This window comes from Cupressus sempervirens, chromosome 1 (genome assembly GCF_028749045.1).
Source record: "Cupressus sempervirens isolate cs-2001-9-10 chromosome 1, ASM2874904v1, whole genome shotgun sequence".
Taxonomy (NCBI): domain Eukaryota; kingdom Viridiplantae; phylum Streptophyta; class Pinopsida; order Cupressales; family Cupressaceae; genus Cupressus; species Cupressus sempervirens.
The window spans coordinates 444,083,890-444,105,959 of record NC_143118.1 but is presented as its reverse complement, the minus strand read 5'-3'; the positions used below and the strand labels follow the sequence as shown (position 1 = coordinate 444,105,959).

The window sequence follows — 22,070 nt, the reverse complement described above, 5'->3', positions numbered from 1 at the left end:
TTTATTTCACATGGATCATTCTTTCTCCACCCTTGATTAAATTAATCTTGATCGTCCAATATTCTTTATAAGGTAGAGCTCTCTCCTTATTTTATGTACACACACTCTATGCTACTTTTATGCTTTAGGTTTGGAGAGTGATTTTTGAAGGATTTTGAATACTAAATATTTTTGTGGAGAACTTTTATCTTCTAGTATTCTTCTTTCATGCATCCATGGCTTCCATTATTATATCTCATCTATGCATTTTCATATTAGCTTAGATTTTTGATTTCATAGATTAGATCTTGCATTGATAGATTAGATCTTGCATTGTTTTTCATTGTTATCATATAGATTAGCTTTCATCTCCATTTGCATGCATATTGGATGTCTAAATCTCTCATTTTATGGTGTACTTGCATGGGCACAAGCTAGGTCAAAATTAAGGGCCTTCATTACAAACCCTTTCACTCCATGAATAGAGAGCTATGAGCTACCATTTGAGACCTCATTCTTAAGCAATATTGGATATAATGACTTATAGAAGTGTGCTCACATTTTAAGCACATGTCTTTGGTGCCCACAATGGTGATCTTATTGAGTTGAGTACACCCTTAGCATCACCTAATTCAGATATGGATATAATTTTTACAAGAGCTCCACACAAGAAGAATCAAATTAATGAGTATTATGCTGACCTTTCGAGTGGTGATCCCACTTGTGGAAGTAGACCAACCTCACCCCTTAATGAGGATAGGTATTTGGATGCACATCAAAGGGCTAAGAAAAGTAAACATTATGCTATCAAGAAGAGGAATCCCAACATGATGATCAAATTAGTGAGCCTTCTAGCACTCATGTGAATGCAACATTTATTGGTAACTAGTTTAGACAATCAAGACCATGTAAACTACTCATGACACCTTTGGGTTATGTGAGTGATAAACTTAAAACACTTGAGCATAAGAAGAACGCCCTTCTAGAGGAATAAGCTAAGAAGGAAGAACAATTTAGATGCCTAGAGAAAGAAAGGCAAGTTATGATTGAGATTGAAAGAAAAGCCTATCAAGAAGCACAAGATCTTCTCATGGCTCAACAAATTGACAACCAATTCAACAATGTGCACATTGGTGGTGGAAATAGCTCTCGTCCACTCACTCCTCTTGAGAGTCCATGAAATGGAAAACATTGGAGAACACCTTCACCATCCCCTAGTCCTAGAGGAAGGAGAATTTTAAGGTATGATGATTATAGGAGATCAACACCTCCTAGAGTTTCAATACAATCTTCACAACATGCTCGTCATGGTTCATAGTATGGTGGTAGTTTGAACATTGATCATAATTCTTATAATTTCATGGCTATGTAACAAGATCCACATTTTCAACAATATGTAGAAGCATATATGGAACAAAATAAAGATGCATGCTTTCAACATTTATCCAACAAAGGTGATAAGGTCCCTTACAACTTTGATATAGACAAAATGATTCAAAAGTATTCTTCTTATATGGAAGAAGAACTTGAAAAAATGAAAATGAAAATGGCACAAATGGAAGCACCCAAGAGTTCATTTTCACTTCATTCAGTTTGTCCTAATCCTTTTGATAAGAGTGTTGACATGAAGGAGTTTCCTAGGAAAATTGAGATCCCCCAATATGATCAGTATGATGGAAATGGGAATCCAAATGATCACGTGCATCAATTTTACACCATGATTTTTGAATTTCATCATGAAGAATCATGCCTTATGAGATTATTTCCAAGGAGTCATAGGGGTTAGGCAATGGAATGGTTCACCAATATCACTCCCCCTGTTAAGACATTCCTTGAGTTAATTTAGAGATTTGTTCAACACTTTGCATACAATATTTCATGATTTGTCTCATTATTGGATTAAATTCACATAAAGAAAAATCAAGGAGAATCCTTTTGCCACTTTCTTACAAAGATGGAGATGACAGTGCTCTTATTATTCTAGGACTCTCCCTGATAAAGAAAAGATTGAAATCCTCATTAGTAACATGGTTCTTAGGATGAAGTATGAAGTTAAGAAGATGTTCTTTGAGTCTTTTGATGCCATGGTTGAAACTACATTTAGAATTGAGGATTTTTTGAAAGAGCAAGGTATTTTGACTAAGTATGGAAACAACAATAGTGGTCAGAATAACAACAACAATAACAAGGATAAAGGAAAGAAAATTTATTGGAATAAGAATAACCAAGTGGTTAATGATGGAATTGTGGATTCCTCTAAGCCTAATGATCAAGTTATTCTCCATTTGGCTAGTTCCAATCAACAAAGTAACAAACCAAGATATCAAGAAAGGCCTAAAGGGGAGAAACACAATTTTACACAATTGGGCAAGTCATAGGAAGAGACATTCACAAAGCTCCTTGCTTGTAATTTGGTACACCCTTATGATGTTGCAAAGTTCTAAATACTTGAAGTTAAACCATGGTGGTGGGATGAGAAGGCCTATTGCAAACTTCACATTGGTATTGGACATGATATTGAGAACTGTGGTAGATTTAAGCATGTTGTTCAAGATCTTATTGAGAATGGAAAACTTAAGATAGATGGATTAAATACCAATTCTGATCACACAACCTTCAAAGAGCCTTTGCCCAAATATGAGAAAGGGGAAGCTTCCCAACCAAAGAATGTCAAGGATGCAATCAATTACACATGCAAATGTAGGAAATGTTGTTAATATGCTTGGGATTGTAGAAGAAAGTGTCAATATGATGGAAGATAAAGATCCCCATGGTCATGATTTGAACATGAGCTCTCTTATCCATGGTAACAAACCTATTTTGATGATAAGAGGTGCTTACTCTAAAGAGTCATCTCAAGGTCTCCATGTCATTAGAGGACCCAATTCAAGCTAGTCAAGTAAACCTAAGCAAGTGTCCTCCCAAAATATCAATGTTGTTATGCGAAGTCAAGGTTCCCTTATCATCAAAGGACCTAGTTCAAGGCACTGAAGTAAGAAAAAACAAGTGCAATACAAGAATATTCCTTAAAAACTAGTGGTTAATCCCAAGTCAAATTATAATCATGTTGATCAATTACAAAGAACCCTTGCTCAGATTTCAATCTTTGAGCTTTTATAGTTGTCTCTGAGACACAAGAAAGTCCTTAAGGATGCTTTGTACATGGAAAATGTCCCCAACAATTTAGACATTGATCAATTTGAGAACATGGTTAATCATATTGCTAGCCTCATTACCTTTCCTTTCTAGAGGAAGATGATAAGTCTTTGAGCCATCCGCACAATCTTTCCCTTCATATTGAGGTCATGATCCATAAAACTTGTGTCAGGTGTGTGTTGATAGATGGGGGTGCTGGGCTTGATATTTTTTCTTTAAGTCTCTTACAGACATTGGGTTATTTTGAACAAGTTATTGATACTAGAAGCAAGATTACTATCAAAGCCTATGATGAGTTAGAGAGAAGCTCAAAGGGGTTGGCTGTCCTTCTTGTTAGGATTGGCCCAATTGAAAAAGATGTTTTATTTCAAATAGTTGATGCTAGCCCCTTGTGTACAACATTTTACTTGGTAGACTATGGATTCATGATATGCAAGTAGTGTCATCTACCTATCATCAGTGTGTTAAGTTTCCTTACAATAGAATAGAGATTTGTATTCTTGGGGATAATAATTTGTCTATTAACTCAATTTCAACAAGTACTCTTGTTCCCCTCAATAGAGAAGCAAATGATTTTAATGCATTTATAGCTGATTGCAAAGACAAGTTTAAGTCCATAGACCTTGGTATGGGGGAATATCAACTTAACTCCCTCACAACATTACCAGTTTCACCTAGGTCTTATGGTAAACCTTCACAAGAGATGAAACCTTCCTCTTCAACTATGACATTATTTGACACATTTGTACAATCATTAGTACCTATTCAATTTGAGAAAGAAGATGCAGCTATTGGAGATTGGATTTATAGAGAAGAGAAGTATACGAACAATGAGAATTTCACTCCTTCTCCTAATTCTTATGGAAGAGGGTATGATTTTGTCAAGAAAATAGGCTATCTTAGGCATGGTCCTCTAGTAACAGATTGGATGCTAGAGCAAAACCCCTTGATCATGGTCTTTTTGGATGCAAGTCTAAGAAGTTGGTTGGCCTAGGATATGTGAATCACAGTAAGATTGTTGCTCCTATCCTTGATAAGTTAGATAGTGAAGAAGAGATTGAATATATGCCTAATATGGAAAATTAGCAAGAAATGTGTGCAGATTGGGTCCCTTGCACTAATCTCCTTTGGGGAGATTCAAATAGTTAAGCCACTCATGAGATAGTTGCAAATTTAGAACATGAGAGTGTGACCTTTAATGAAATTGAGGCATCCACGTCTAGGCATCCAAGGCCTTCATGGAGTAAGCGTCCTAGTCAATATTCAAAAATAGATTCACATGAGTATGAATGGGACTCTTTCTCATAACCTTCCATAGTTGATATTGTATATGAGCAATGTTAGTATGCTAATAGAAACCAAATTTAAATAAAGCTTCTACAAACTAAAAAAATTTCATAAACTTCAAGATAGAATAAGATGAGCTCTCAATTGAAAATATGAGCCATTAATGGACTCTCTCAATGAGAAGCTCTCTTGTTGAGTAGCTTTGTCTAAATAGATAAGATGTATGCTCAATATGCTTCCAAAGGCTTCAATGGATGATTGTGAATTTTTGGTGTGGATAGATGGCTTTAGTATGGATTTGGCTCTCAAAATAGCATTATAACTTTACTTCATGGATTGTGTTATTTTGCAAAGGGGAAGGATCCAATTTATAGGCAAGAGGCTTGAGGGATTGAGGGCTAAGATGCAAGGATGGGAAAAAGCTCATGGAGGGCTTAGATTGCATGAGAGGAGAGCACATGGATTGTGCTTCCTTATAGCCAATCAAGGAGTGACACATGTCACATGGTGAGAGGATGGAGGAAAGGGGAAGGATGAGTCAACAAAAGAGGCTCAAGGGATAAAATCTTCATAAAGACCCTCATAATGACTTGTAAGAGCAATAAAAGGGCTTGGAAGAGTCATTTATTGCCTAGTGGGCTTCATAAAGTTTTATGGTTGAGATATTTTGAGGGTGATGAGAGAAAATTCGACTTGAAATTGATTAGGAAGGTTTTAAGCTTGCTTAGGCTTGTGCAAATGATTAGAGGATGGATTAGGATGGTTTAGGATTAGCTTAGGGATAGGCAAGTGGATGGCATTTAATGAGGGTGGGTGAAGGAGGAGATATTTGTTAACTTTGGCTTGGGTTAGTAAGTTTTAACCCATGTTTAGGGAATGTGACAAGGTTAGGAGGGGATTAGGATTAGGTTTAAAGACATCTTCTAGAAGAGTCTAGATTTTGGATGAGGATAAAGACTTTCTAGAATAGTCTAGAATTTCCTAGGATGAGGATAAATTAGATTTTTAGGAAATAAATAAAGTTTTATTTATTTCAAGGGTTTGGGTTGAGGAGATATTTATTAAAAATTTTTTAATAAACATGAGGATTAATATTTAATCTTAATTAAATATTTTGAGTTGGGATTAGGGGTAGGAAATGATGGGATTAACCTTTAATCAAAATTAAAGAAGGATTAGAAGATTTTGGAAGATGTTATTGGTCATAAGGAAATTGGCCAAGTTTTGGGCAAAAAATAAATTTTTTATTTATTTTAGGATTTTTGGTCAATTTATTAATTAAATAATTAATAAATAAGAAAATAATGTTTAAATAAGATTTAAACATTTTTGGGAGGGATTCCTTAATTAAATATTTTTAATTAAGATAAAGGGATTTAATGGCATAAAAATTAATTAATTAATTAAATAATTAATTAATTAATAAATGATGATGTCATCAGGACTTTTTCAGAAAATAAAAATACTTTATTTTCTAAAGGATTTTTAGGTGTCTACAGATATGGATGTTGATGTTTTTCATATATATAGTTCTCAACCTGAGTTAGCCAATGAGTCACATATAGGACTAGAGGATTTGAACTCGCATGTTGCCTTAGTGGACAATTCTTCACTTATGAGGACAAATCCTGATTTGGGTAGCTTGAGAAGTTACTTGATGGACTCTGAATCTTCAGTCACCAGAGATATCATTCATATTCACAATGTTGAACTGGTCATTGATTTATCCCTTGTTCATCCTAACCTAATTGATTGGTCCCAATGTAATCAAGAACCTGAGCTCTTAACATTTCAAAATGACTATGAAATAGCTTGTTATTTGAATGCCATTAAACCTGTAGTCTCTTCCACCAGTTAACCAGCTACCAGTGTGACAGAGCCAGAGATCAAGGACCTTAGTCACAAAATAAAGAGAAAATAAAAGAAAAATAATAGGAGCTTTGATGGCAAAAACCACTACAAGAAAATGGTTAATTCCTTGAAACTCTACTTCACATTTGTCTCATTTTAGCAAAGCCCTTGAGCATAAATAAAGTAGCTGATGCTATGGCTACACTTGCTTCACTTCTTTAGTTAGAGCAGAATGAATCAAGATTTAAATTCTTGGTGGAAGAGCTACATCACACTATCTATGCTTCCCAAGAAAATCATGTCATTTGTACAATTGTTGGTCATGAGTCATCCTGTTATGGTGCTATTTACTCATACCTTCATTATAGAATTATACCTAAAACATTTAACTAATATGAATGCAAAAAACTTATTCAAAACACCTCTCACCATTCTCTTATCTCTGGTGATTTGTATAAGAGGGGTTTAGATGGAACACTTCTTAGATGCTTAGAAAAGGAAGAATCTGATCAAGCATTAGTTTGCATCCATGAGGGTATCTATGGGGGACATTCTAATGGTCTTTCCATGGTCCAAAGGTTGATTAGAGCAGGGTACTATTGGCCCACAATGTAGACTCATGCAGTAGCTTTTGCAAAGTCATGTGTAAAGTGTCAAAAACATGGCAACTTGATACATGCTCCAGGTAGGGAGCTCATTCCTTCTATTTCTCATTGGTTGTTTCAGCGTTGGGCCTTTGATCTTACTGGGAAGATTCATCCCAACTCATCATGTGGACACAAGTTTATTATCACTGCTACTGATTATTTCACTAAATGGGTAGAAGCTATCCTACTTTTTGTTGCCTCAGGCCAGATAATTTCTCTATTTATTTTGAATCATATTATTTGTAGATTTGGAATTCCTTCCAAGATTATCACTGAAAATGGAGGCTAGTTTAATAATAAGGACCTTAAGCAACTCTGTAAGAATTTCAAGATAAAACAACATTGGTTCTCTATTTACTTCCTGCAAGGAAATGGTCAAGTAAAAGCATCAAATAAAACCATTCTTAAAATCTTGCATATAACAATTCATAAGAATAGTAGACATTGGCACTTACATATACAACTAGCTTTGTGGGCCTATAGAACGAGTATTTTCACTCCTAATAGGGCTACTCCTTTTGCCCTTACATATGTTGCTGAAGCAGTGTTACCTTTAGAGGTTGAGATTCCTCCACTTAGAGTTTCTCTCAAAGGTATAGTTACATATGAAGATTATCACAACATTAGACTTCAAGAGTTAGAACTTCTAGATGAGAAGTGTCAAGCATCATTTGACCATATGAGGGTTTATCAAAAGCACATGTCAAAAGCATTCAACAAAAAGGTGCACCCTAGAGAATTCCAAGTGGGAGATCTTGTCCTACGTGTGAATCTTAAGAATCAATAGAATAGAGATCAAAAGGGTAAGTTTGAACCTAATTGGCTTGGATCTTACATTATTACAACAACTTTTGGGTTTGGCACCTATTTATTGTCTACAATAGAGGGAGAACAACTCCTGGATCCTATCAATGTCTTGCACCTGAAGAAGTTCTACCCATGATGCTTGTTTTGTTTGGGAGAATTGTATATTATTTGTCTATATTTATTGATCCTGAAAAAATACAAAAAAAAATCATATATTTTGAAAATCCAAAAAAATGATATATTGTGAAAATTCAAAAAATTGGAAAATGTCCTTTAAAATGATCATCTTAGTGAAAATCTAGCAATAGGCACTTTGATGTATCTCCAAAAAAAATTATATATTCCAAAAATACAAAAAAAATCAAAAAATTAAAAAATTAAAAAAAAAGAAAAAGTGTCTTGGTGAAAACCTGGAAATAGGCGCCTTGGTAGCAAAAATACAATTAAAAAAAAAAAGTCCTAAAAAAAAATCAAAAAAATCCAAACACTAAAAATTTGAATAGTCAGCCTCAGTTGGGCTGGCATGGATAGGGGCCGGGCAGATAGACGACAAGCCGCTTAGGGACCGGTCGGGCCCTCTTCATAGCTATATAGAGTAGGGGTGCTCCAAATTGAGCTATTAGATCGATTTGAACCCAAATCCCGTAGCTATGGTATGTGCAACACGCACTACTTGAGGCCTTTGCACCCTTGTTTCTTAATGTGCGTCCTCAACATTTAGCATCTCTCCATCATGCCTTGTCCTTGTTGCCTTGGTTTGGAATTGGTCTTTGTCTAGGGGGCATAATTGTGTTAGCTTCAGTCTCTTGGATGGGCATAATTGTGTTAGCTCACAAATGGTGTTTTCAACACCACCCCAATTGTATTTTTCAATACAACCCTAGTTTTGTCATGTAATCTTACCTGTTTGCAAGCATTCGATCCTTATCCTCAAAACTTGATATCAATTAACACCATTAAATTTTTAAACATAAACACTTAATGTTTGAGCTATGTCATGATCTTTTCTTTGTGTGCTAAGTGCTATTGATTTTCATTGAGTGTCATTATTCCAAAGTCTCTCTATGATACATAGATAGAGGACTTGGGGCATGAGGCATATATTTTATTTGCTACATTAAATTGGGTAAGTTAACATCAAAGTTATCTTGAACTTTATGTCTTTGATGCTTATGTTAGAATCTTTCCACATTCCAATTTGATATAAATCACATTAATATCTTCATAGTTGTGCTTATGACTAGTGATAATTGTGTTATTTTTTGATGTTAGTTAATAATGGCCCAATGATGAAAATAAGGTCCTTTACATTCTCTAATGAATGATGAACACAAAATCCTATGTTATAGTTGTTCTATTGCAAGTACACCGTTGCATTTTCATGTAGCTTTCATTCTTAGCTTCATGTAATTTTGTATTTTTAGGTTGCATTATGAGTTTGAGATGGTTTTCCCTTCATCTTTCTTGTGGACTTTTAATCAACTATTGTTGCATTTTGATCTTCATTTTCTTATCTTCTTTTGTGATCTCAATCAAATTTTTCTATCTTAAATAGTTGATTGATTTTGGAGCATTCTCTTTCTTAGGAAGATTCTCTTTCTTAGGCAAATTCTCTTTCTTTTATCCATTTCTTTCCATCTCTTCCAAATTTCTATCTTCCATTTACTTTCACCCCACATCTTTTCTTCTGATTCAACTTTAAGGCATAATATTTCCTTCTTGATGATCTACCTTAGTTTTGTGATTCTTATATCTTTCATCTTACATCATGAACCTTATCTTTAGTTTGATTTGATCAATTTTCTATTTCTCCTCTATCTCTTTTCAATTTTGATCATGAGGGGGCAACACTTATCAAACTTCAATCCTTGATTCAGTTTTATCAATTTTATCCTCAACTTTTTCAAGTCAAAATTTATTTGTATTCTTTGTCCTAATATGTTCCTGAATCAACCACACATCTAGGTTGTTTTGTGATCCTGAATTGACCTCACACTTCAATTTCTTTCTTTGACTACATGTGTTTCTGACTCAACCACACACTATTCAGCCACCATATGAAGTAACAACCTAGATTTCTCGTCTTCCTTAGGCTCTCACAAATGATTATTGTTGCTTTTGGCCTACTATGTCCTATAAATAAAGAATTTAGGTCTTTTTTTTCTTAATCATAATCATCCATTCTAGATTTAGATAAGATTCAATGAGTCAACCCACTTTTCCATTTTAGTCCCTTTTAGAAACTTCTTCTACAATCTTCTTTTGATTTGCCTCAAAATAGTTTATCTTGAATTCTGTGTCACCAACTCATCATAGAAATCTCCCACGTGCTTCACACAATTCAATAAATACACTTTGTTAGCTCAGATTAACTAAATATTTGATCTAACACATTTTACTATGACTTGACATCCACACTATTCACTCAACAATAATAGTTTTCTAATGCTTGGCCAACACTGAGTTGCTTGGCATCAACTAAGTATTCCTTGCTTGGTCACCATTGTTATTTCCCAGATTCTTGGTACTTACTATATTTTTATGACACTTGACACCTAGTAACTTTTTGACACTTGATAAGTGCTAAATTTTGTTTGGCTTGAACTAAGTTTGCTTGGCTTGCATTGTTTGCTCAGCCAGGGTTGGCAGACACTTTTTATGAAAATACTTCTTCTAGGCTTAGCTAAAGTAACCATTCAATTTTTACTTAAGTAGATCAATAATACACTATATCATCAATGTCTTGCTTGGTCTTAGTGCTCCTTTTATACACCAAATAACTCAACCTTTCTCTAGGTTCACCTGTTATTTTTTCTTTTTAAATTCTCTTCATCAATTAAACAAATGATAGCATTCAAATCAAAGTAAGCAATTCTCTCACCAACAAGTAGTAAGTTTGACATCAGTGATAAAATAATGATTATTCTATGAGTTTTCATCAATCTTCTTCATTTCAACAATGCCATTTTAACATAAAAGGAAACCCAACTAACCACATTAGGGAATTCTATGCATCTTTTACTAAACTGAGTGAAGAACCCACATATCTTATGAGACTATTCTCTTATTCTCTTGGTGGGCCCACACTTGAATGGTACTCCAAACTACCTGGTAATATCAAATCTTTGTACTCCAAAGAACCATTCAGAATATTCATATTACATTGGAGAAACCTTGTTAGTCAATATCACTGAATATTCCTGAAGAACAACAAGTTAATATGTACATTGAAAACCTAGTCTCTGATTTAATGTACAAACTCAATATTAAAAGTCTGAGCACCATTGCTAAGTTAATGAAAAATGGAGCTAGCATTGAAGATGCCTTCATTTGTAAAGACATCCTCAAAAAAAACAAGGACACCACCAATACAAATTTGTCTAATGGCAAGGAATTTTTTTTCTCCAAAAACAAGAATGTAACCGATGATGGTATTGTGAATGCATGAATGATCAACACAACACAACCTAAAATGACTCTTAAAGGTGAAAACACTACAAACACACAAACTCCCAACCAAACACCACCTCAAGAATAGAAAACTGAGGCATTGACACAAGACAAACTGCAAAGATGTCCTAGAAATAAAGATAGAAAATTTACATCCCTGGGGATACCACTTGAGACTGCACTTCAATAATTACTAAGCAATAACTTCTTGTAGTTGCCTCTGGTCAAAGATGAACCATCAACTAAACCTTCTTGGTGGAATGAAAATAAATTTTATGATTACCATCGCACCAAAGAACATAAGACCACTTCATGTTTCCAACTTAGACTTAAAATTTGAGAACTTATTGATGACAATGTGATTATGATTGATCTGTCATTGCTAGCATCCAATTTTGATCATACTATTTTTAAAGGAAAAGCCTCTAGTTTAAACTCAAGCTCCCAAGATAATGTAAACTATAGACACATTGGATATGACTACACCATCAATTTTTTTAATGAGTTTGACTCTCGCATATCCACATTCAACTTAAAATATGAAAACCCTTTTTGTGATGTCACCACCTTCCACACTTGGATTACCTTACCTAGAACCCTATATAGATCTATGGCCCTAATAAGGCCTAACACCTTTACTAGACCCATGGCCCCTAGTAGACCTAATGATCCTACTTCCTTAGATTACAACATTGTAGACCAGCTTGGAAAAACCTTGATGCAAATATGCATCTTGGATTTGCTATGTGCTGTAATGCCCCGCCAAGGGATCCAAGAATTTCACTAAGTTTGCCAAACAATTTTTTTTTTAAAACATGAAAGATAAACCATTCACAACTTATACATAGTATCGAAAGCAATAGTAACATCCAACTGAAAGTAAACATAACATAACATAATAGATTACATAAAGATCCCTTAACATTGTATCGCATCTAAATTAACTATTCATCTAACATCACATCCTTATGAAATAACAATGATACATCCAATGTTCCTAAAGAATATACAAGTGTCCTTTTAGAATTTACATTTTAGTTTAGCTCAATCATCCACTGTGCATGTTACAAGGTATGAAAGGCTTGAAAGAATAAACATCCATGTAAATATAGTACATCATCATACTAACACTAATCCATGATGCAATAACATAAATGAAACCACATGTCATACATGATACATCATCATCATAAAGATATAAACATCCATCATAAAAGATAACCATATATCACAAACATAAATAACTGAGTGTACAGTTCCTCCCAACCGTAAATAGCATCATTAGACCATCGTGGATCCTAGTCATCCCTCCATGCATAACATTCCAAAGCACCGAAGAGATCATCGGTATTAACATAGTAGGAATGTCACTCCTAAAACATCCTACTAACATGCAAAGTAAAGCATAGGATACCATCATCTAATATATGCAAATCATCAATATAAGAAACATACCAATAAATACATCCATCATAAGGTATAACATCTATCATAATGCTCCAAGATCATAATGAAGATAAATACCAACCAAGAAAGCATCAACCACAGTGTCTCAGACGGATCTCAAATGATAAGAGTGGAAAATACACTACCACCCGACCATGTGAAACCTAAGTGGTCCACTCCCACCATGCTGAGGAAATAATCTCAAGTCCCAAACAAGCTCTCAAAATCACATAGCAAAGATACTCTCTAAATCCAAGAATCCTAAAAGTATACTAACTCAAAGGTTCCAATCACAAAACTGACATCTACTTCCCACAGGCACATCAATGACATGTAGGAAACCTAGTCTGCAAGCGGGAAAGTGTCATCGCATTTATCATGTACAAGTTACCCTGGTAGTTAGCTAAACTCCATGGGTCCATACTGATCTCATGCGGCCACTAGTATCCTCTCATACTGATAAGGCATACTACGGAATGCACGGTCGCAACCATGCGTTCTCACTACTCCCATCCTAGCCTGTACAAGCGCTTAAGGCATGAGCGAGAACCAAAACAATTATCTTTTTAGGTTCATTTAATCCCCATTTAGTGTGTAAATGTTATCACTTATTAACCAAATTTATAATGAGTTACCCTGGCAGCCACTTAGGGCCCCGACCCCCAGTGCAAGCCACCTCCTGACACTACAAGTAGATTACCTATCCTAAGCTCATGGAATCATAAATCTCAAAATACAAAAGATAATCCATAATAAAATCATCAAATATGCATAAAAGCATCAAATATCCATAATAAGAATCATCAAATCTCCAAGATAAGAATCATCAAATCTCCATGAGCATCTGAAAAGCATCCATAGAAAATCATGACCACAACAGTTCTCTATTGGAAACTGAAGGCATCACTGATAATCATAAGTATCCATTGGTCCTCATTAACCAAAATATGTCTCAAAATAAATCATCCTATCCATTGGTTCTCAACAAGCAACCAAGAATATCTCAAAATCATACTGATCGAAGACTCCAAAATGGTTGAGTCAAAACATGTCACAACATGACATCATCAAGAAATAAATCAACATTTCAGTCCCATCATGGCAACTAGAAAATAATCCAAGGATAACTGATCGATGACTCAAAAATAATGGTTAAGTCAAGTGTCTCATACATAAGAATCTCAACTATAACAATTAGTAATCACATCCAATACATAGAGCATTCCATCACATAACCATGGTTGGGTTTATAAAAATCGAGACCAAATAAAATCAACATGCCATCACATCTCATAATCCCTGAGCCTCTGGTAACAACCTAGGACTGGTCAACACTAGGCAACCCAAAAACCCCAAAACAAGACGCATATAGAATACACAATGCAAACACATGTTTTGGTAGACTAATATCACATAGTTGAATCAAGTGTAGAGCTTCAGTTTTCATTTCAAGTATACTTTAAGTGTATAGGATTTATCATTTGTCCTACATGTCAACCCATTTGTTCCTCGATAGCATTATCCTTTCATTATTAAAATAATATTCTAAGAATAGCTCAAGGGTAAATACTCACTAAATTGTTCATCATTGACCTTTAATTAAATTGTTCTCTTTATTTGACCAAGATCTATATTCTAATTGATTAACTCTTCTTTAATATTACTTCAACTTTTCAACATAATCAAGGATCATTATTCGTTTAGGTTATAAGAAAGCCAATTACTAGTCTTCAAATAAGAAGATTATAACTTTAATAAAATGATCAATTAACATAGGTACACCATCCATGACCTATTACATTCTAATAGTTTTCAATTAGAAACTTAATTAAGTATTACTAAAGTTTGATTCTTTTAATTTAATCGTTATCATCATTAACAACCATATAATATCTAAAGTCATAATTCAAGTCATAAGACTTATCAACTTCGATATAGATAATCTAAAATCTCGTTAAAAGAATTATACCAATTAAATCTCCATTACATAACTTAATTATTAATTAAATCTAATTAACTCTCATTAATTAATTTAATTAATAATTGCATAACCATAGCAACCTTCCAATTAATATCAGTTGACTAATAACTAACTAAAATTCTGTAAGATAAAAGTCAACTATAATTCAATACTCAAATGATCATATTAATAATTCAATAATAATAATTTGTTAATATCTAATAACAAGCCATATTGGGAATCTTATTAATAAATCTATAATGCTCACATTCGTCATACTTTCAATGAATACTAATATTCCCTTGATAAAACAATTAAAACTCTATTATCAATTAAATCTAAATAATTTTACGATTAAATTAACTAGTAGCTATGTCAATAACTACATGATTATCAGCTGATAATAGTTTCGTTCATTAAGAGTCAACTATGTATCATTCCATCAATGTTCAAATTATTACTTTACTAATAAAAATTATAATAAATCTCCAATATTAATATCTCAACTAAATACCTCCTATGTTGGTTGATAAATAGATGAATTATACTTCTTCTACTATTAACTAATCTTAATTAAATTATATTAGTTAATAAATCATATAAAACTAATGCATAATAATAAGATTATACTAAGGGAAGATTGCAATAATATCTTTAATTCATTCTATGCTTTGATATATATTATTTTTGTGAAGTTTAAGCATAAAGAACTCTTGGTTATGGGAAATGGAGAAATATCTATCCTTGAATAAAATAGTCCCAGTACGATGGTCATATCTCCCTAATGAATCGTTGGATTGGGCTGAAATTGAAATACGTTGGAGAGGGCTAAGTTGCGCCAATTCTGACGGCAGCGATAGAATAAATTCGATCACGATAAAAAGTTATGAATGACCGAGTTTGGGTCTATCCAAGGGGCATTGACAGGACAATTTGTGATGAATTAAGAATTTCTCCTAAAAGGTAATTGTTCTCTAAATTTATCCAATTCTTCTAATAGGTCTGGCTATAGTTTTAGAAACCATTTTTTAAAAATCCATTAATCAATTTGATTCCAAATCGAACCCAAACCCATTTTAGATCTAATTTTTCTCCTTAATTGGATCTAGGGTTTTCTAATGTTTTCTTCTCAACCAAATAAAATATCTAGATTCCAATTTCAATTATAGATTCAATCATGGAATATATCCAGACACATAACAAACATGATGAAGACAAGAAGAGAAATAGTGCAAAGAGAATATGCGAATATCACGAGTGCACCTGGACACTGATGCTAATCCACCATGCCTCAGAAGTCCATAGAAAATTCCTTCTTTCTCCATCATTCGCAATTTCCTCCACGATCCAAGCCAACCAAAACCTCCAAGTGACTAGAAAAAGTATAGAAGCATGTAGAAACATATGAGCATGTAGAGGCATATGAGCTTCTCAAATGTATGTAAGCTTTTGAAGCTTCCATTTAAGCTTGAAGCTTATAGCTTGTAGCTTCCATTAAGCTTTCATTTAAGCTTGTCCAAACACACTAGGAGAGTCTCTATTTAAAGGCCTCTAAGATGCATCTAGAGTGTCTCTAGAAACCACTAGAAGATAAGCATGACAACCAAGCATGAGTCTTCTCCAACCTTCTAGATGAGTCTTAAGGTTGTAGACACCATGTGCTCAAATAAAATGCTAACTTCTAAGTGTAGACAACTAGTGCATTCTTAGAGTGCAAACTTCTATGTTGTCTACATGACAACTCTCGAGAATTTGCAAACTCCTAAATATTAAAATAATGCACAATCATTACTATAATATTTACTTTACTCTTTCCAATTTAATTAATTAATTAATTAAATCTCATGCACTAACTTTAATAATTCCACTTTTCAATCTTAGCACATGAAATCTAGAATCTTTTAATAATTTTAATATATTTTCCACTTTTAAATTTCATTTTCCAAAACTTAATTGCTAAAATATTTATTAGCTTTAATAATATTATTATTTAGTCATTTATTTAAAAATGAACTCCAAATATATTATTATTAAAATAAATATTGTCACATTCCAAATTTAAACCTATAACTTTTTATTTTCAAATTTAATTATTTTATTTAATTAATTTCTCAATTAATTAAATAAAATAAATATTAAAATACCATATTAATTTTCCATTTAATTAAACTATTAATTAAATCTTTTAATTAGGCTTAATTAATAGAAAATACATCAAAGACTCGTAAGGTAAAAATATGAAAACCTATCACAACCAAAATACATACAAAATCGAACCAAGGGTTTATATCATGAATTATGTCATCTGACATATTCAGAGGGTACTCAACTTAGATACTTGTCCTAATTCTCAATTAGGACAAATGGCTTAAAAGGTAGGGATTTGGACTTGAGAATTTATCTCCCCTCTCTTATCATTGAGATAATGTGATAGGGTACGCTCATCCTGGCAATTCAGGGAAGTCGATACCCGGTACCTGCAACCTGCATAAAAACCATGCATGTACAAGCACAATATATACTAACTAAATATGCAATGGCAAGAAGTGGTGCATCATGTAGATACCGACTAGCAGGTGACTACGACTCCCTTCCTTAACCACATCAGACACACACCATACACATGCAAGTATGGGGTAAGTATCCATAAAAAAACACATATGATAATAAATCATCTTACTAATCATCATTAATAACTGCAAACACTGAAAATAATCATCATGTATACATGAAATGAAAAATCTAAGTAATGTCATCACATAATAAACTGAATCCATAACACAATATCTGATAGTCTCAAAACAATGTTGCTAACCATCAACATGAAACTAGCCCCAAAAGAGCTTGACAATGACAAAAAAAATGCGACCTAGGGGCAGGTACTACATGTGCACTACCCCAACATTAGAAGATCCTTGACCAATCTTTAAAAGAGTCTAGATCATCTCCCAAAGAAAATTTATAGAATAATTTCAAAATAATTAAGAATGGAAATTCTGCAAGGAAATATAGATCAGACATTTATGATGCTCAGGAAGGTGTTCCTTCTCAAAAAATCTCACCATCTTATGTTGAAGATATAAATTAATTTATAGGAGAAAGAGCTAAGAATATGTCTTCTTCACAAGAAAATACTAGATGGAATGAACTTTCTCTGTGAGAAGATAACATATAGAATGCATCTTCTCCAAAAGAAGATACTTTGTGGATGGATTATCTTGATCTAGATTTCAGTCTACAAATATTTTTGAATCAAGATATTTCTAAGATGTTATAAAATGTAAAGTAAATTGAGAAATATGGTGTATGAATTAATAATCTTGAATGTGGTTTTATTTTATATGATGCCTCTAAAACAAAGCCTCCTCCTCTTGTTGTTCTATTGGTAAGCAAATTGTTCTTTCCAATGTAACTCTTAAATGTCCGAACTTGTGAGAAACAATTTGATACCAACAGTTGGATAATATATCATGAGGTTGATAGATTTTCTCTCAATTGAAAGGTACAACTTCCTTATCAATGATATTCAATGAATTTGTTTGCTCCTAAACTAATTGGGGTACATTCTTAACCCGAGAATGGAAGAAGAAAACCAAACTAGCCCTAGATATAACTAACTCAGGAAAATTTTAGTTCCCAAACCTAGCCAATGCCAAGAACCCACAATTCCTATGACTTCTTGATACTGGTAATGCAATATGGATGCAGATTATGTGAATGCAATGAAGAAATGAGATTTAATATTTAGATTTCTGCAATATGAATACATGCAAATACTCTGATCTACACCACATTCATTATTTGACACAAGATGCAAGATAACATCCAAAATCAAATACAACAATGATTTGATTGAATATATTTAAAAAATAATACCCAAATTCTTTGATTTGAAGCAAAACTCTTCTTTGTTTTGAGCACAACAAATATAATGCTCTGATTTTTATTTGCCTGCAACTCTAGCCAAATATTTTATAGAAATCAAAACATAAAACCCCTAAATGCATGAAATGAAATACATAACATAAACTATTGTCTCCCCTCTACTCCAACAATACCTACTCTTGCAGAAAAGAAGAACCTTTTGCAAATGAAAAGGTTTTACAATAAATATATTCTCCAGCAATCGTTTGGTTTCTTTTGGTGACTTTTCAGTTCTGTAACCGACTCTTGTCTCTTTGACTTCTCATATTTTTTCTTTTGAAAACTGATATGCTTATTAAATTTTAAAGTTAATAATGATATATATTAACATATTTAAATTATATTTTAACAATTGACATTTAAATATGTTAAATCAATATCAAAATCTTTCCTTTGTTGGGCGGACAGAAAAATAAATACTGCTGCCAGGTAAAAATGGGTCATGTTTCATGCGGCACATCTTTTTATTCCACTATTGGATTGAGCTAATTTTTTGATATGTTTTTCCAAACTTAGATTTTTACATTTTGACCAAAGCGATCAGAAAAATAATCACCGAGTCAAAAGATATGAGCTACTGAATGCTGGTCTATATGATTGTTGCAAAATCAGAATTGATAAAATAAAGTTTCTAGCCACTCTTCCTTCAATGCTTTGTAACCTAGATGTCTTCAATCTACTAGTATATTCTTCCATGCTTACCATGTTGATTCTCTACTGAAATTTGAAAGTAATTCTCTAGAATTCTTGTGGCGGAAAATCCTGAATGGAGGTCAAAAAGCATACCAAGTTCTTAGTTTTCCACTTCTTTGTTGTAGGTGAAATTTGCACATTCTAGTAACAACTACACTTTGTAAATAATTAACAAGTAATACTTCTTCTTTGCTATCGTGTCATTGGTTATATAACATTCAATTTCATTCTTGGTGGAAATCTGATTTTTGTCTTCTCCCTTTTGTGGAAAACTCCAAAGTGACTGTGAAAGGTGTAGCAGAAAATGAATTTTCCACTTCATATTTAATATCACGTTGATGTCCAAATCTTCAAGCAACAAATCATTGTGAGATTATCATTCTTTTTTAATCAATTAAGATCTCTTTTCCATCTCTCTATTGTGGATGATGCTTGGTGGAAATTCCATTTTTGAGTGCAGAAAGTGCACCCAATCTTCAATTTTCCACCTCCATGTAATTGGCACAATTTTGATGTAGATTGATTCATAAATTACTTTTACGAAGTGATCTTGATACTAGACCCCATATATCTTCATTTTGGATTGAGATTTTCCTTTTCTCTCCTCATGTGGAAAATTGAACTTTGATTGCAAAAGGCGTAGCGAAAAATGAGTTTTCCACTACACTTTTCCCTTTGGTGGAAAATTTGAAAATGACTGCAGAAGGTGCAATGAAAAATGAGTTTTCCACTACACATTTTTCCTTTGGTGGAAAATCCTAATTCGACTACTCCATTGTGGAAAATTCAAGAAGTGCTTCTTCATGGTGAAAAAATGAACTTTGACTTCAAAAATTGTAGTGGAAAATGAATTATCCATTTCTTTAAAACTTTGTTAGATTTTCACCATTTTGCTTCCACATCTGCATATTTGTACTTAGAAACAATTCAATCATTCATAGAAACTTTCTTAGAATCAAGGAATACATTAGTGGAAATTTATCATGGGTGGCGACTAAGAAGTTTTAAAAATTGGGGTACTTTTAGTGCACCTACATGTTCGAGGCACAAATATATTTTTACTTCCTTACAAAGAAGTAGGTCAAATATCTAGTCAAGAGCTTCAGGAAAAAGAAGATTCTTTGGAGTTGGCTTGGGAACCAGAGGTAGATTTAAGAACATAGTTCAATGGTTCTATCTCATGTATAGATCCAAAGTCTTTCAATGTTTTGGAGAACTATTTGAAGAGGAAGAAACAATGCATATTGAGGAAAAGAAGGAAGTGTTTGTTGAATTTTTGTACAATGAAAGTGGAAATTCTTTTTTGTGTATGAACAACTCTATTGTAGCTAGTGAAATAAACAAAGAATATATGGACACCACTATTACACTAATGTCTCTTGATGCTTGCTTGCTAGATTTAACAAGGGAAGAGTTATGAACTAGATAAAATATGTGGAAGTGTGAGAAGTGATATACTAAGGTTGTAGAGGGTTCTGGAAAGCTTGAAATTAGAGAATAAAAGGGAGAATAAAAGAATGAAAACTAAGAAAAGGTCAACTATAGGAACAATAAAAAGTGTTTTAGAGGGATCATTTCTTTGTGGGACACATGTAAATGTGGAGAAGGAGCATAAATTAGGCTCACAAGGCAAAGTAAGAAATGTAGAGACCAAAGTTTCCCCCATCACAAATAGTTATGGACACTTTGCTCTAGAAGAAGATAAATTTGAGTTTTGTAGTGGTACAATAAGATGCGATAACATTGATGAAAATGTAAGGGATAACTGGTAGGGCATGAATAAACAAAAACTTGACCATGCAAAGATTTTGTCTAGTTTATATTTTGTAGACAATGAACAACAACCTAATCAAGAAGTTCACCAATTGTAAACACTATTTTGAGGGAAATAAAATATTCATGTGAATCTTGTATCGATGTTCCTTTAAGTGATTCTTTTGGTAAAAGAGTTTTATGTAGTGAAGTAGAGGATTGTTCTAACAAGAATTTATCAAGAAATTATGTGGTGGAGTTTAGGGAAGAAATTAATGGGATAAATTAAGTTGAGATATTTTCTTCTATAATATATTTCCAACAGGTGAAGAAATTACTGCAAATATAGAAGGACATAATATACATGCCCAAAAATGTAGGTTAGCTAGGAAGGGACATGTATTAGATAAAAGAAAACCAAATAAAACAAAACTCAGTCCTAATGTTGTGAAGCAAGAAGAAATCAAAAGATGTCTCATTAGTAAAGCACCATCTTTTATTTTCATACAACTAAAGAGGTTTATAGAAGATCTATGGAGATATTAAAGTAAATTTAGTGGCCATGTTACCTTTCAAGAGAGGTTTGATATCAAAGCATATTTGGACCCTAGGTGTCCTAATAAAGATGGTTTTATTTATCATCATAGAGGAGTGGTTAAAAACATGTGCACTATGAGTAGTAAACATTATGTTGCATATGTAATATTTTGGGAAGATTAGAATGACCAAGATGTTGGAAGGGGTGGCAAACTTGAAAAGAGTTTATGGTACTATGCTAGTGCTTCTCACATGAGAAGAATATCATTTTCCAAAGTTCTCCAAAGTAAGGCCTACCTATTATTTTATGAGAAATAAACACTTAGTTGAGATTTAGGATAATAAGTAAGATTTTTTCTATGCTTTTTGCTTGGTACATATGGTGTTAATTTTATCACTCTCTACAAATTTATGGCAATTCAAGGGTGCAAACACCAACTAAATTTGTAAATAATATTTTTTTTTGAATTTTTAGATGAAAAATCTAATTATTAATGTTGGGTAAGGGAGAGAGAGAGGGGTTTAGGGGCTAGAGAAAGGTTTATGTTTAAAAAAATTACTATTCTATCTAGTTGAAAATG

At 33.1% G+C, this 22,070-nt stretch overlaps 1 pseudogene; it reads left to right on the top strand.

The window, feature by feature from the left end:
• The window catches only part of LOC149578210 (uncharacterized), an 87,263-nt pseudogene extending 65,444 nt beyond the window's left edge, over window positions 1–21,819 (top strand).
• The last annotated feature ends 251 nt before the right edge of the window (window positions 21,820–22,070 follow it).